Consider the following 13786-nt stretch of genomic DNA (forward strand, 5'->3'; position numbering starts at 1 on the left):
GCCAGGTGTCCGTAAACTAATTCGAAGGGGGTGTATTTCGTCCCCTCGTGTTGGCTAGTATTATATGAGAACATACATCTACGGAGTAATTTGTCCCATTCATTATTTTTGTCAATATATTGTTTTATATATTCCGCCAATACGTGATGCGATCGCTCGATCGATCCGTTACTTTGCGGATGGAAGGCGGTTGTCTGGTATAATTTGATCCGCCAGATTTTTGCGATTGCCCTTATTAAGCTCGAGAGAAAATTTCGCCCCTGATCTGTGAGAATTGCCTTCGGAGCACTAAATTGACAGACAAAATGTTCTATAAACGCGTCAGCGATGTCGACGGCCGTCGTCCTAGCCAGCGGGACAGCGATTGACCATTTTGTTAACAGGTCTTGCATAGTCAAGATATACGAATTTCCGCTACTGGTGGTAGGAAGGGGGCCGACGACGTCCATCGAAATCTTGTCGAAAGATCGCCCCGGCGTGTCGGTTATAACCATGGGCTGTTTAGTCTTGACCCGGACTAATTTTTTTAATTGGCAATTTCTGCATCTCGCTATATAATCTTGAATGTGGGTCTTCATATTTTCCCAGAAAAAGTGTTCTCTGATCCGCTTGTAAGTTTTATTTACGCCCTTATGGCCACCGACCGCGGAGGCGTGCTTCTCGGCAATAATTTCGAGGCGCTCTTGCTCCGTCGGGAAACGAATCAGCTGTTGACAGATGGTGAGAGCGATCATTTGATCCCTCAGAATTTGTATTAAAAGGTTTTTAATTTCGGCCCAATTTAGACCTCCGATTGAATTTGTCTTAGCGATACTAATTGAGGTGATATTTTCCTCGCGAACAACATCTCTTAACGACTCGAACGTGTCCCCTAGATCGTCCAAGGAAATATTCTCTCTCAGATGAAAAACGACTGGTAGTGCTATCATTGCACATCCCTTTTCCCTGGCAACTTTGGCCCTAAAAATATTAATATTCTCATATTGAGGCATCTTTTTGAGAGTATCTAGTTCCTTGGCTCCGTCATCGAGGGGTAGCCCTTGTCTCGTAATAAAAATAATTTTCGCTCCCTTTTGCATTGACAAATTATCGCGAACTTCTCGTATCGATAAAGCACCTTCGATTGAATAAGCTGGATCGTTTGAGGGACCTCTACCGCATTCCCCAGGGTCCAACAAAAGATCCGTTTCCTCTTGAGACTCGTTTTCGTCCGACAATGTAGTTTCCTCCAACAAATTATTTTCTTCCATATTCGCCCCGTAGCCCTCAAAGAAATCGTCGAATTCGAGGGGCGGGTTATCATTTAAGATATCGATTGGCAGATCTGGCTCAACGCTGATGTCTTCGGGTCTTTCACCGTATATGTTGACATCAACGCGATTACCAGGAGCATTAATTTCGACCCGTGATCCCTGTGGTTCAACTAAATTTTCACAAAATAATCGTCCGTCACTCGGAACGTTTAATTCGCCGGGGGGCCCAGGGTCGAAGGGCAAGCTTCCCAACATCGACTCGTCGATAGGGTCGTCTTGTGATCCTTCTTCACCTGGAGAAATTCCGGTCTTTCTTTTCCTTTTACGAGTTTGAATCTCCTCGTTTATGTTACTTGAGCCCTTTTGCTCTATATTTTTCATTTTAAAGTGGGCTGGCGGACTAAAAATATTTTCTGTGGAGTCGGATTCTGTCCGTGAATCGGGTGTATTTGGTACCGTCACTGGAACAGGAGCTGGAGTAGGATTAGGATTTTCGGTGCGTCTCCTGTATTGGCTAGGAGGACTAAAAATTCGTTCGTTAGGCGTTGTATCGGATGATGGTTCTTCATCAGATTCGTCGGAATGATCGTCGTTGGATTGGCCAGGTAAGTTCAATTTTCTTTTCTTTTTTGGATTATGCGTTAGTATAAGGATGTTTTTACTTTCAGGTGGATTTCGCGAGAGAGCGTCAGCGTTATTGTTCGCGCTCCCAGGTTTATACTGGATTTTATATTCATAATTAGATAGACTCAAACGCCAGTGTACCAGACGATTGGCGGGGTCTTTTACAGAATTCAGCCACACTAATGGCTGATGATCGGTAAGGAGATTGAACTTCCTGCCATAGATATAGGGTCTGAAATGGTTCACGCAATAAATTATGGCGAGGCATTCTTTCTCTATGACGGAGTAGTTTAGCTCGTGTTTATTTAGTGTTCTAGATGCATACGCGATTGGCTTATCTTTGCCTATGTCGCCTTGAGAAAGAACGCCCCCAATCGCATAATTTGATGCGTCGGTTGTGATGTTAAACGGTTGTGTAAAGTCGGGATATTGTAAAACAGGTTCTTTACACAGGGCCTCCCTCAATATATCGAACGCTCGCTGTTGAGAGTCGGTCCACTTGAATGGGATCCCCTTTTTTAACAAATTTGTGAGGGGTTTTGATATGCCCGAAAAATTTTCTATAAAACGCCGATAATACCCGGCTAATCCGAGAAACTGCTTGATTTTTTTCTGATTTGTAGGAGCAGGGTAGTTCTGCAGGGCCTCGATCTTCTTCGGGTCTGGTTTTACTCCCTGGTCACTAATTACGTGTCCTAAATAACCTACTTCGCGGCGAAGGAACTCGCACTTGTCTGGTTGTAGGTGCATATTGGCTCTTCGTAACCGAGAGGCCAATTTGTCGAACTTAATTTTGTGCTCGTGTAAAGATTTGGCGTAAATCACGATATCGTCTAAGTAGACGAAGAGCTCGACCCCTTGGAGTCCCACTAGTACTCGGTCCATAAGCCTTTGGAAAGTAGCGGGTGCGTTTTTCAACCCGAAGGGCATGCGATTAAACTCATAATGACCGAAAGGGGTGGAAAACGCGGTTTTATGTTTATCCTTCGGATCTACTTTGATTTGGTGAAAACCGCTGGCAAGGTCGAATACGGAGAAATATTTCGCGCTTCCAAGCTGGTCCAAAATTTCGTTAATCTGGGGGAGAGGATAAGCATCTCCGATAGTCTTCTCGTTGAGATTGCGGTAATCGATAACCATTCTCCAACGTTTATTGCCCTGGGAGTCCGCTTTCTTCGGCACAATCCACAGGGGTGAGCTGTACGGGGAGAGAGAAGGTGAGATGATATTATTTTTTACTAACTCCCCGACCTGTTTTGTAATTTCATCCTTATGGATCGGAGGGAATCTATATTGTCGAGTGAACACCGGTTGGTCGTCTACAGTTTCAATTTTATGATAAAAATCCGGTACAAAATCTAAGTTTTCGTTAGGAAGTTGAAAAAGGTCGGCATTATCCCGAATAATTGACTCAATACTATCCTTTTCTTCTTGGTTAAGGTGGTCAAGTCGTAATAAGTCCTTTACCTTTCTGATTCTGTCGTCCTTCTGGATTCTTAGAACGCGTTTGATATATTCGCCGGGTTCTAACCTCCCGTCGCACAATTCTTCACACGTGTGACTGATAATTGCCTTCGGCTCGTAACCGTCCGGAAAAGCTTCATCGAAATCGGTTGCTTTGACAAGATATGCCTCGTCGACATCCTCGTACTCCTCGATTTCTATGGTCGGGACCTTTACGAGGACGTCTTCGAGGGTTGAATTGTGTATCACCAATTTAGTGATTCCGAATTCAGTTTGAGCTACTATTTGGCCGCAATAAATCCCGGCCCCGAGGTCGAGGCGCGGAACGTAACCGCGTTTTACCTCGGGGTTTTTCACCCGACCGAAACCGATTGTCTTACTTCTCTTGGCGAGGAATATTGTGTCACAATCCATGAAAGGAAAAGCTTGCTCGTTCCAAGAGAGGAGCCGCTTTGACCAATCTAAAGATGCCTTGTTCTGGGAAAGAAATTCCGCTCCCAGAAGTGCATGCTGAGGAGTCGGGAAATCATCCCCTACAACGTGAAAGATGGTCGGCGTACCACAAACACGGGCTGTTATCCAACCAAAGGTAGCAACCGTTTTCCCAGCTATCCCGTTTAACTGAATTCTCTCTCGTTTATCGATTACCACGGAGCTAGAAACCGTGTTTATTTTTGCGATGTTGACCTCCGCCCCGGAATCTATTAAAAATTCGGTAAGCCCGCCTAATTGAGGGCAATGGAGGGTGACGGAGGGAGAGCGCTGAAGCTCGTTCAGGCAGAGATTGACGGCGCGGAGGGCACTGCCTCCGCTAAATTGACAGGGTGCGTCCGCGGGTCTCCCAACGAGCCCTGTTCCGTTGGGCGCGGAACCGCGTTTTTTGTACTATCATTTTGCTTGCGGAAGCATTTTTCTTCCGTGTGACCGATTTTGTTGCAATACGTGCAATGAGGTTTGTGACCGTTATTATAGTTATTATTGCCGTTACCGCGATTATAATGGCCGTTATTCCGATTATTGTCCCTTTTTGGCCTTTTTTCGGGGTATTTCAGCCAACAATTTTCTAGGTCGTGCCCGCCCCTGTTGCAGTGGGTGCACGGTGAATTATTCGTGAAAGCGACCCGAACATTCCGCGAAGGTTGCGATTGGCTGTTTATTTTTGAAAATTTTTGATCCACCGCGACTTCCTTTTCGACCTTGATGGCCTTCGCGAAAAGCTCTTCCAAGGTTTGATAATATTCCAACCGTACGCGCATTCTAAGATCGGGCGGCAGGCCCTTGACGAAACTATCCATTGTATCGTTTTCACATTGCGCGCGATGTTCGCGAGAAAGAGGACCCCATGTTTCGGTGTCCATTTCGATAATCTCGAAGTGCAGATCCTTGACGCGGCTGATATACTGAATCATATTTTCGGACGGCGTTTTTGTTATCGTACCTAACTCGCCGCGGTATTCGTTGACCGATTTAGATGATCCAAACAATAATTTTAATCGTTCCACGAGTTCTTTGATAGTTCGCGAGTTATCGTCCTCGAAGGCGGTTTGAGCATGACTTTTTAATTTATTTTTTAGGAGCAGAACCAACGTGGGCTCGTGCTGAGGACTAAATAAACTTCGCACCTTTTGACAGGCACGAATAAATCGAAGGACTGGGAAATTATACCCAGTAAAAATCGGTACGGATTCGAGCGCGTCTTTGTATTTGACGCTCGGGAGGTTGATCGTACCCGGGGAATTTTGCGCGTGTCGGACATCCTTTTCGCGAGGGGTACTTGTTTTCGCCTGATTGTTGATCGAGTGATTCCCCACGTCGGGTTCACCCCAAACGTCGGTTGTGAACATAGCGGCCCGAGAGCTCGGCCTCTCGGTCTTCAAGCCTTTTATCTCACTCATTATTCTGTCGAGATTATTCTGTAAAGATTTGCTTGCATTTTGTTGCTCATTAATTATATCGATTAAATGTTTTAACCGATCGTTTGATGATTTCTCTTGTTTATTGACTTCACCCTCATCCGTTGCAGATTGGAGTGTTTCGAATTGTTTTGCAACCTCTAATCGCTCTTCGTCAAGGACTTCCTCCTGATGTTGTAACCTACGTTCTTTTTCTACCAATTCACGCTCTTTTAACAATAGCTGATCGCGGAGTACTTGCAGCTCCTCTGACGTAAGGTCCTTCATTTTGATTTTGTTTGAAATTTACTAAAGAACGATTAATACACGAAAACTTGTCCAAAAGTTGAGAAATGGGAACGTATAAAAATTTTGTTCAAAATTTAAAATTTTGATTTTATTGGAAAATTTTATTTAAAACGTTTGGAAATTAATTGTATTTTGTAAATAATGGTATAGTAACGTTTGTTATTTGGAAATCTGCAAGTAGGGGGAGTTTTGAAAAATTTGTCCAATCACGAAAATTGTATTTTATTGAAAAATATTAATGAAAAGTTTTGAAATTGTTTGTACTTCGAATGTAACGACTTGATTGCGTTTGTTATATGAAAATTGAGAACAGGAAAATTTTCGAAAAATTTGTCCAATTCCAAAAAATATTGAAAATGGCAAAATTAAATATTCAAACGATTGGAAACGGACTGTTCCCTGCTGTTTTTAATTCGGTGTAGTTTGTTATTTGAGTTGAACTCCGAAAAATTCAAATAAAAATTTTAAAGTCGAGAAATTTGTCCAATTTTTCAAATATGATTTATTTCGAAAATCCCGAGTGTAGACGTTTGGAACTTAATATTTTCCGAATATTTATACTCCTTGAAGTTAAAAATTGATTGTTAGCGTATAGGAGAGATGATATTTTGAAATTGCAAAATTTGTCCAATTTTACAAAATTTTTATATTACGGAAATGTTGCGTTAAATCGTTTGGAATATGATTTTTCTCCGTTTATTTATGTTCGGTACGGTTTGTTACTGAGATTTGGTAAGTAGAAATTCAAAAAATATTGGTGAAGGAAAATTTGTCCAATTTTTAAATTGACGAGAAATGCTTTGGTATTCGAGTAACGAAGTCGATAATGGTTTGTTATACGAATAAATTTGAGAAATAATCAAATTTAGCGATCGATAATTTGATTTTAATTTGAAATTCGACAGAATAGTGACGATATTCTCTGAAATTTGAATGAATTTATCACAATTGAGGTTACGAGTTTCCTCGCTTTACTCGATTGCGAAAATTAACCAATGATAATTACAAAAAAATAAAAGAAAGGCCACCAGTACTTTATTTCACGACGGTATCCCACCGCTGCCACCAAAAAATATATAAACCTGTTACGTCGTGTGGTTTAATGCCCGGATTTTTAGAGAGAGAGACAAATTATCTAACGAAATACTGACAATACGATTCACGGCTACGGACGGTAAGAGAGAAACTTTTTAGAGCGGGCCGCTTGGTACGACAGGGATTTGCCCTGGTCGCGGTTGGTTAGTTTACCGACTGCTGGAAATGTGGAACTCTACTTGACCGATTGGATTGATACAGACTGGATTACCGTCAGCAGTATGCTCGATGGTCGGCAACCGGAAGAATTTATTTGCCCAGGAAAATGATACACGGGGTACGACGCGTAGACTTATTTTAGATCTCGTATTTGAGAAGGTGAGATTTTCCCCCTCAGGACCGAAACCTATGCTCGTGAAATATTTACCGGATGACCTTTTCAGAATAAAAATAAAATAAAACTCACTTACCGTTTAGTTATTCTTCGATGGATGAGTTAATCGATTGTTATTACTTCGATGTCGATTGGTGTTGATGGTCGGGAAACGGTCGATGCCCCCGAGATGTTTCCACAATCGGGATGGTATTCTTCTCGTTGAGTGAAGATCGATGAACCGACCAACCGTCCCAATGAGTATGGCGAATTAGCGTCGATAATGAAGATGCTCTTCCGAACGATAACGTCGGAAACGACGCGAATTTTACTCGGACCCGATTTTAACACCAAATTATAAATAATATCGTTCGGATATTCGACACCAGAGTTTTCAGATAGCTGTGAGTGTTGAGTGGCTTTGCACAACGTTTTCACCCACGATTTATTATTACCACGGTTAAGAGCGGGTCTATTACAGGCACGTGCGATAGCCCGGCGGATTTGAAATTTAACGCCTCCTCGACGTCTAGGCATAATAAGAGAATTTCATAATTAAATTTATATTTCGATAATTAATTCAAGTTTGTTTAAAGGATAGAAAAAAGGAAGAAATCTCGTTGGCGTGCCAAATTCTCCAGCACAGAACAATGAGAGAGAGAGAGAGAGAGATAGAAATATGTATCGGCGTGCCAAATTCTCCAGCACAGAACGATACAAATAAAAGAATTAAAATACGATCTAACGTGCCTGAGTCTAGCACAAAAAGAATCGTATGGAAAAACTTGAATTAATTATTCAACTGCGAGATTGACTGAAAGAAGTATGCCAGATTATAAAAGAAATGAATCCGCAGGTTTATCGCTGAATTAAGGCACGAAAATGAAATTAAATAATGCCACGTTTTAAAGAATTTGCGGTGTTAGATAAAAGAGAGAATGAAATTAATAAATTCGTTCAGTAATGAACACGAGGTTTTGTAAAACATGAAGTTGAGACTCTAGTTAATCTTGATGAAAATAACTCGTGAAAATTTATAATTCGAGAAAAATAATTAGACTCGATTTTATCGAATTGAGAAATATTAATTCTCGAGGAAAAGAATGGAAAAATCACTCGAAGAAAATTGATGATAATAATTCGCGAGTTTCGGTGAAAAATACTCGAACGAAAGAAATGATTTCGAATTATCGCGAGTTTCGGTGGAAATTACTCAACGGAAATAAATTGTTAATTAATCGCGAGATTCGGTGGAAATTACTCAACGGAAATAAATTGTTAATTAATCGCGAGATTCGGTGGAAATTACTCAACGAGGGTTTAAGGATGATTTGAATGATTATTTTAAACACTTTTCACCCTTTTTACACTTATGTATTGTTACAAACTTTTAAGTTGCGATGTTACAAAATTAAAATAAACTTGTACGATTAACTTGTACGAAAAAGAACTTTAAAAACTTATTAAAAACTTTTCGATTTTCAGCTGCTCTGCGGGAGTATCCGTGCTCGCTCTCGGCCGGAGTTCGACTGGCTAGCTGTGGAGAGATTCGAGAACTGTAAAACTTATTAAAAACTATTCGATTTTCAGCTGCTCCGCGGGAGTATCCGTGCTCGCTCTCGGCCGGAGTTCGACTGGCTAGCTGTGGAGAGATTCGAGAACTGGTGAGTGCGGCGCGCCTGCGCTCTTAAATAGCAGCGTCCCGTTGGAGTATCGGTGAGGCCGGGCGTCTCGGTGTTGGTTGGCGCACACAAATAAAGTGAGTATCCGTGACTCTTATATACTGTTTCTATATACTTTATAAATTCGTTTAACTCGTAATTATTGATTATTTAAAACCAGTTTAATTAATCATTAATTTTACATTTATTTTCAGCTTAATTTTAAGGTAAGTACATTTTCGTTATATTTTATTTATCAATAGTTAATTAACTTCAGTTAAATAATTATTGATTTTACATTCTTATTTACTATTTATTGTAAGATTATTATCTCATTATTGTTTCTAGGTTTTCTCTGGATACAACGGGTGTGTAAGTATATTTAATTTCTTCTTATAACAATTAATTGGTTGTTTATTAATTGATTACGAATTGATGTTTATTTTATTGATTGATTGCCATTTTCCATTTTCAGGTTCTTCTGGATTCGACAGTGATAACATTTCGAGTTTGGTAAGTACAATTATTGCTTATTTAATTAATTATTTCGTTATTTTATAAATATTATTTTGCTCGCAGGATCTCTACGGGTGTTTACAACGATTTGGACGGAGCGCAGCGAAGTTTCATCGGTAAGTGTACGTTTTCTGCATACTTTCTTTTATTGTTTAACATTTAACAATTTATTTTTCTGTGCGTTTTCCAGGAAGTTTTGTACAGCGTTTTGACGAGGACTGTCACATCTGGCACGTGCGTGACTTCGCCTAAGAGACTCTTGAGAAGTTTTTTTCTAGAGTCCTTTCCTTTCGCTGGGAAAAACCCTCGAAAAAATTGGAAAGAAAGGGTCATAAAAAAAAGGACTCGAGTGAAGGGTCAGGGTTGACGAGTGTCGACGTATGGATTTTGGTAAGTTTGGAAAGAAGAATTATTTAGTTTTGTTTGTGCGTGAATTCGCGTAATTAATTCTTTTGATAGGCTGTACTGTCGCGCTACGCCGGATGAAGATATCGGGTTTCACCTCGCGGATTTTCTGATGACAATAATCAATACGAGATTTATCCTCTGCGAGTGGGTGAGTTATTATTATTTTATTTGTGTAAAAATATACTTTCAGACCGGAAATGCATTTGCAGTTTTTGTAAATAAGTGTTCCAGAGATTCGCCTATGTGAATTTATTTCGTAGCCTAAGCATTATATAAGAAGCGTTTTAGCGAGTCTATGTACATACATGTCCTCACATATCTATATATACTTTAACTTATGTATAAACCTTATATACACATATACCTCGATAGAAATAGCGAAATAAGCGGTTCTGTTCCCCATACACATATATTTGTATTCCTTGATTGAAAATAACGATAATTTATTTGTAGCGGAATTTGTTTATTTATTAACAATTATTGTTTATATGCTTAAAAATGTGTCGATCGCTTTTGAACTGTGTCCTATATCGCTTTGCTATGAAATCCCATTGATTTCCTGAGTTTTTGATGTATTTTGGGTGATCCGCGGTTTTCCGCGGTTTTTCGCGGTTAACCCGCGAATTGATATATCGGTGAAATATTTGTGTAAAGTGGTCGAGTTTGTAATCATTTTAAAGGGCATTGAGTTCCCTATCGTTTGAGAGTAACAGAGATAATTTATCCACATAATTGTTAATTAATGAAATTAAATATTGTTAAATTTTTATGTTTCGGAAAAATTGTAAAAAGCACCCAAGTTACTTATTATGGTCTTTGCTATTGAATCTAATCGTTTGGAACTTGATTTTCGACGTTTTTGGACGATTCGCGGTAATTCGCGGTTTTTCGCGGTTTTTCCGCGAATTGATAACTCACAGAAGAATTATTGCAAAATGGTCGTGCGAGTATTCATTTGAAAGGGATTTTGATCTAGAACACGCTCGTAGCGTTAAAATTTAGATAACTGTAAAATTGTTAGTTAATGAAATTTGAAATTGTTAACTTTTGATATTTGGTAAAAATGATTAAAAGGTACCCGTGTGAGGTATCAAAATAAAGCCCTTTTCGTAAGAAACACGTTCCAATTGTTAAAAATGCTCTAAGTCGATTATTGTTAGTTAATGAAAATTGAAATTTCGAGAGCGCTGAGTGATGACTCATCGGGCGCTCGGGCTCCGTGAGGCAGGTCAGTTGCGCGCGGGGCTCGCTAGTCTACATACTATAGCGTTTACTGAACTATAGCGCTCCTTAAAAGTTATTTTCGCCTTTCTATGTTGGTCACTATTATTTCGAATAATAAATTTTATTTTTTTAAGCGGCAATTTTAAATATATTTTCTTTATGTTACAGATACATACCAGCCAACACGATGGTGGAGACCCTAGGACGTAACATGGGAATCTGATTTTGTTCGAAATGTCAGTGAATCTTCTTGATTTGTTGTGATTCTCACAAAAATCTATCGGTGATCACCGTTCTTCATGTTTATGAACGTTCGGAAACAACAACACTCGATTGTAAGCTGTGATCGCGATTCGCACATCGGAAAGCGATTCAGAACGAAATGTCAGTGAATCTGGTTAATTTGTGTCGATTCACACAAAAGTGTATCGTTGATCACCAATTTTCATGTTCATGAACGTTCGGAAACGACATCACTCGATTGTAATGTATTATCTCGATTCGCACATCGGAAAGCTATTCAGAACGAAATGTCAGTGAACCTTGTTAATTTGTATCGATTCGCACAAAAGTGTACCGGTGATCACAAATTTTCATGTCTATGAACGTTCGGAAACGACATTACTCGATTGTAGGTTATGATCTCGAATCGCACGTCGGAAAGCTGTTCTGTTCGAAATGTCCGTGAATGTTGATAAAATGTATCGATTCACACAAAAGTGTATCGGTGATCTCCAATTTTCACGTTTATGAACGTTCGGAAACGACATCACTCGATTGTAATGTATTATCTCGATTCGCATATCGAAAAGCGATTCAGAACGAAATGTCAGTGAATCGTGTTAATTTCCATAGATTCGCACAAAAGTGTATCGGCGATCACAAATTTTCATGTTTATGAACGTTCGGAGACGACATCACTCTATTGTAGGTTATGATATCGAATCGCACGTCGGAAAGCTGTTCTGTTCAAAATGTCAGTGAATCTTGTTAATTTCTATCGATGCATACAAAAGTGTATCGGTGATCACCAATTTTCACGTTTATGAACGTTCGGAAACGACATCACTTGTTTGTAAGGTGTGATCGCGATTCGCACATCGGAAAGCGATTCAGAACGAAATTTCAGTGAATCTTATTAATTTGTGTCGATTCACACAAAAGTGTATCGGTGATCTCCAATTTTCATGTTTATGAACGTTCGGAAACGACATCATTCGATTGTAAGTTATGATCTCGATTCGCACATCGGGAAAGCGATTCAGAACGAAATGTCAGTGAATTTTGTTAATTTCTATCGATTCACACAAAAGTGTATCAGTGATCACCATTTTTCATGTTCATGAACGTTCGGAAACGACATCACTCGATTGTAAGGTATGATCTCGAATCGCACGTCGGAAACCGATTCTGTTCGAATTGTCAGTGAATCTTGATAATTTGTAACGATTCTCACAAAAGTTTATTTGTGATCACCAATTTTCATATTTGTGAACGTTCAGAAACAACATCGTTCGATTGTCAGTTCCGGTCTCGAATCGCATCTCGGATTGCGATTCTGATAGAAATGTCGGAAAAAATTGTTGATTTGTAACGATTAACAGAAAAGATTATCGCTGATTACCTATTTTCATGTTTATGAAACATTGGAAACGGTCACCGATAAACGTCACGTATCAACAATTTTACAGACATTTAGTATCGCAATCCGAAGGGCCATTTGAGATCTGAACTGACAATCGAGCGATGAAAACGTTTCCGAACATTCATAAACATGAAGTTGGTGATCACCAATAAAATTTTTGTTCAATTCATGACAAATTAACAATATTCAATGACATTTCGATTCGAGATCATAAATTACAATCGAGTGATGTCGTTTCCGAACGTTCATAAACATGAAGAACGGTTATCACCGATAGATTTTTGTTGAGAATCGCAACAAATCAAGAAGATTCACTGACATTTCGAACAAAATCAGATTCCCACGTGCGATTCGAGATCACACCTTACAATCGAGTGGTGTCGTTTCCGAACGTTCATAAACGTGAAAATTGGTGATCACCGATACACTTTTGTATGAATCGATACAAATTAACCAGATTCACTCACATTTCGTTCTGAATCGCTTTCCGATGTGCGAATCGCGATCACAGCTTACAATCGAGTGATGTCGTTTCCGAACGTTCATAAACATGAAGAACGGTGATCACCGATAGATTTTTGTGAGAATCGCAACAAATCAAGAAGATTCACTGACATTTCGAACAAAATCAGATTCCCACGTGCGATTCGAGATCACACCTTACAATCGAGTGGTGTCGTTTCCGAACGTTCATAAACGTGAAAATTGGTGATCACCGATACACTTTTGTGTAATTCGATAAAAATTGACAAGATTCACTGACATTTCGAACAGAACAGCTTTCCGACGTGCGATTCGAAATCATACCTTACAATCGAGTGATGTCGTTTCCGAACGTTCAGGAACATGAAAATTGGTGATCACGGATACACTTTTGTGTGAATCGACACAAATTAACCAGATTCACTGACATTTCGTTCTGAATCGCTTTCCGATGTGCGAATCGCGATCACAGCTTACAATCGAGTGATGCCGTTTCCGAACGTTCATGAACATGAAAATTGGTGATCACCGATACACTTTTGTGCGAATCTATACAATTTAACAACATTCACTGACAATTCGAACAGAACAGCTTTCCGACGTGCGAATCGCGATCACAGCTAACAATCGAGTGTTGTCGTTTCCGAACGTTCATAAACATGAAGAACGGTGATCACCGATAGATTTTTGTGAGAATCGCAACAAATCGAGAAGATTCACTGACATTTCGAACAAAATCAGATTCCCACGTGCGATTCTAGATCACACCTTACAATCGAGTGGTGTCGTTTCCGAACGTTCATAAACGTGAAAATTGGTGATCACCGATTCACTTTTGTGTAAATCGATAAAAATTAACAAGGTTCACTGACATTTCGTTCTGAATAGCTTTCCGATGT

This window comes from Venturia canescens, unplaced genomic scaffold, assembly GCF_019457755.1.
Source record: "Venturia canescens isolate UGA unplaced genomic scaffold, ASM1945775v1 PGA_scaffold_20__1_contigs__length_546779, whole genome shotgun sequence".
In the NCBI taxonomy this organism is placed as follows: domain Eukaryota; kingdom Metazoa; phylum Arthropoda; class Insecta; order Hymenoptera; family Ichneumonidae; genus Venturia; species Venturia canescens.